This window comes from Phoenix dactylifera, unplaced genomic scaffold, assembly GCF_009389715.1.
Source record: "Phoenix dactylifera cultivar Barhee BC4 unplaced genomic scaffold, palm_55x_up_171113_PBpolish2nd_filt_p 000281F, whole genome shotgun sequence".
Lineage (NCBI taxonomy): Eukaryota > Viridiplantae > Streptophyta > Magnoliopsida > Arecales > Arecaceae > Phoenix > Phoenix dactylifera.
In genome coordinates, this window is record NW_024067765.1 from 170,670 (window position 1) to 175,002 (window position 4,333).

The window sequence follows — 4,333 nt, forward strand, 5'->3', positions numbered from 1 at the left end:
TTCATAGGTCATAATGTGAAGCAATGTTAAGTTATGTTCAGAGTAATATCAATTACTTATGCACTGTTAGCCATCATTATCCAATCCCCAATCTTTTGACAATGCCATCGTCAGCTTACATTTGATCCCCTATAAAATTGTTGTCTACCGCTATAAATAGAAAATGTAAACCGGCAGCCTTTGACTGGCATTCTTGGGAATAAAGGATTAAATGTTGTAACTGCTGCAATTATCTTGTTGGGCAATACGAGAAATAAATATACCATGGTTTGAACTACAATGCGTTGGAGGTGTTTGTAGAGAATTCAGGATAGAAATTCAGGGCAACATGTGATGATTCAGTTGACAATAATTGTTTCTTCTTGAAATGATTCTTTAGATGGATGTCTAGAAATGTAGGGCAGCATGTGATGATCTTGTTGCCGTAAGATGACCCGTCTCCGTCAAAAATATAACTTTTTCGGCTTTTCCAGACATGCTGAGCATAATAACTTCGTCGTAAGCATGCTCAAGCCACTCATCTGGCTTATTTTGATATGATACCCTTAATACAAAGTTATAAGTAATTTTTTTTAGCTTTTCAAAGCTTAAGTCATGAATATGAAAACTTCATCATGACCATGCTCAAACCACGTATACTGGTCAAGTGTGACAATGATACTCGTTTTACCAACTTATGAAGCTGGTCTCAACTTCTTCGGTTGAGTGGTCAACAGATACCACAGATAGCCTTTGTTGGGTAACAGAATAATCGTGATGAAAAGAAAAAGAAGTAATGGCTCAATCGATTCAAAGGATAACGTTTTGCTCAAGGTAACAGTCATAATAAAGGCCGAGATGGCATTCGTGCGTATCTAGCGTAGGAAACCGGCAAGTAATTCAACAAGATGGCCACAAAATTTCATACAAAATAATCCGCCCTAGGACTTTTTGCAAGGAATTGTAGCAAGGCAGGGGAAGTTTGTCGAGTTTGTGGCAAAAGGAGATTGGACGTCTCTGAAGATCAGGATAATAATTGAAATGGATTGCAAAGTTTTTGTAAGCTCCTAAAAGTAAAAATAAAAAAAAAGCCTTAATAAGTAAAATTAAAGGAAATTACTAGGATTGTAACCATGGGTTGTGTAAAGACCAAGAGGACAACCAGGGAAAGGTTAGTACCTTCAAAACTGTCCCGACATTAAATCAAACCCATACTTGTCCTCTTCAAAAGTTTTTTGTCGCACATCGATGGTCACCACTTCAAGGACACATTTGGTGGGTTCGAAGAAACCGGGATTGGGGCTTTTCTCGTCTCCTTGCCTTTTCTGGGTAATGATCCAAGGTCTGTGAAAGGTTTATCGAGTGGAAGATGGCGTCAAAGGCTCTGCCTTGCATCCATTTAGTTCAATTATATTAAAATATAAAAAAATTAATACTAATTATCTAAGCTATAAAGAGCAAAAGAGATAATCTAAACCAAAATTGCATTTGTCAAAGCAAGGGTTACATTAAGATTTTAAGAATTACATTAATCCATATGAAATAAAAAAAGAGAGGAGTATAGTATATTAGAAGAATTAAAGCCAGAGGTGCTCCACGCCCCTCCTAGGAGAGGGCTCCTTGGAAGTGCAGTCAAGCATTTCTCCTGCGAGAGGAGGACCCCTTGATACCATGCATTTTGGTAAATCTCAAATTAATTGTGGGAACTTCTCAATCTCGCTAAAAACTCTTTCGATTATTCCAGATATTATGAAGGACCTTTATCTTTAAGTGAACTTACTTGCAACATACCATATATTTTTGAATTTGATAAAGATGGATTTGTGATTTGGGACTGGAGCACAAAACTTATAATGGCCAGTAGGAGTCCGAAAGGTGGAACATATGCACTTGATTGAACACATGCAACATCTTTTTGACTTGAAAAAGATTGTTGTCGAAAGGAGTCTAAAATTGGCCCACCACTCAGGGTACACCCTTGGTCAGGGGACGGAGAACTGCCACTAGCACTCCGCGAGTTATTGTATTTTGACTTTCATGGGTGTATTCGTACACGTACTGTATGAAATATCCGTTTTAAGCAAAAAAAAAAAAAAAAAAAAAGGAGTCCAAAACTTATAATGGTTTAAGGCAGAGCCAGTTTGAGATTGGTCCCATGTTTTTCTTGGCTTTTAGATTTTTTCCCTTCTTCTCTGCTTCATAGCAACCAAATCTAAGGAGTGGCCGGTTGTGTTTTGTTGGGACCTCCGACCATGCTTGCTGTATTACTGTTGGACCACCTTTTTGTCTTCCTCCTACTTCTTCCCTTAGGAAGGCCATAGTGCCTATCTATATTTTTCCATTAAAATGAAAAGAGAAATAATCTCCTATTGTGCCCTTTTCTCTCTCTTCTTTCTCTTGTGTTAGATGGACCCTAACTGAGGGTCCCTGTTTTCATGAACTACCGTGTAAAGAGTTCCGAGCCACCCTGGTGGTTGCACATGTTGGCCCCTATCTCGGGCCTTGTCGTGCACTGCCGAATTCCATCATTATCCATCTCTTTTGATCTATGTGTATCTATCATGACTTTGTTTCGCGATTCTATTAGTTGGATTAATTAGATCGAACTAATCTAGGCCACCAAGTGACGCAGAACGGGAGTAGGGGTTATTGGTGGACTCGAACGGAAGGACTGATCATTGTTCTCTCTTTGTTTCTCTCAAGTGGCGGTTAGATATTTGATTGATGGAAGGATGAAGGAAGAAGAAGATGATGATGAAGAAAAGATTGGGTTCTATGTGTCATGGACGAAGGGATCTCAGAGCGGGTCCCAACAACGTGCGGCTCGGTCTACCGAAGCGAACCGATCAGCCTTCCTGACATGGAAACCTAGTCCCTATGACTTAGGTCACGCCTAACAACAATAATAATAATACAGTGAAACACGACACCAGAAAATACTACGAAGGAGAAGGAGAAATACAGGAAAAGAGAACTTTATTGAATAACCACTCAATTGATTACAATAAACTCTCCTGGTCTCTCCAGCTCTACCGGATGCCACCCCTTCCCCTTTGAGGGTCCTTTTTGTAGAGGAGTAACCTCAAGTTACAAGTCCCTCACGAACTCCCCTCTCTCTCTACAAGATAAGGATGAATCTGAGATAAGATAGGAAAACCCCCATTCCTGCAAGATTCTATGTAATCAGATAAAACAGCCAAGTTCGTGCCCCAAACGAACTCGGATTACTATGAAACTGGATTCGTTGGATTTAGAACGAAAAACCCTTTTAGATAGCATCTTTCCCAATTTGAACGGACTACTGTAGAGTTATCCAAATGCCCCTCAAAGTGAAAGTGCGTGGAAACAGCGTTATAGCCACGTTTTCTAACCATACACGTTTTCAGTTATAAAAACGTGTTAAAACGTATCCCTTGCCTTCTGGAGACTTATGCCACGTACCTCCATCAGTGGCACACATTTCTATGCATCCAAATTTTTCGGATTCAGCCCATGCTTTGAGATAAGCCCTCAACACTGAATCAGACTCGTTGCAGCAGTTTTTCTCCAGATGATGAACCAGCATGTATTCTCAACAATACACGCCTTGGAGCACGTGCCCACAGCCCCATGCTCTTGGGTATTCCTCCTAGATCTTGCACACGTTTCCCTAGGTGATCCTAGGGCCTAGATTTGGTTTCCAAGTAGCCCAAATTTCCAGAGAGCACGGTCAGACCTCGAACCCGTCCAGCGACTTGATCTGGTTTATACCTTGATCCGTGTCCGGTCCAGCCCCGATTCGAGGCGCCGTGACACCCTCCCCCACCTAAGCCGAAGTCGCCCTTGATGAGGCTAGGCGGTACTCATTGATGATGTCCTCGAACTGCCATAGTTTGTCATCATACTCCCAGCTTGCTTCTGAATCTGATAGTCCTTTCCATCGGACTAAGTATTGCACACGGTTACCCTTTTTCCTGTCCGTCTTGATTTTAGGAACCTTCTTGGTGTAATGAACTCGTACGGTCACTGAAGCTCGCTCGCTTTGAACCCGAGAAGAGTCAGTTGTGTCCTCTTTGAACGATTTCAACAAGGACATGTGGAACACCGGGTGCACTTTCAACTTGGAAGGCAGCGATAATCGGTACGCTATCTCTCCAATTCGATGTGTGATGATGAAGGGATCTTCATACCTCCTCACAAGTGCTTTGTGGTAGCCCGACTTCAATTTCATGTAATGGTAAAGCTTCACCAATACCCGATCACCAACCTGAAATTCAGCTGCCCGCCGCTTTATGTTAGCCCATTTCTTCATCTGTTTGGTCGCCTTCAACAAGGAGACTAAACCAAATCCGTATGCTCCTTTAGATCCCTCACG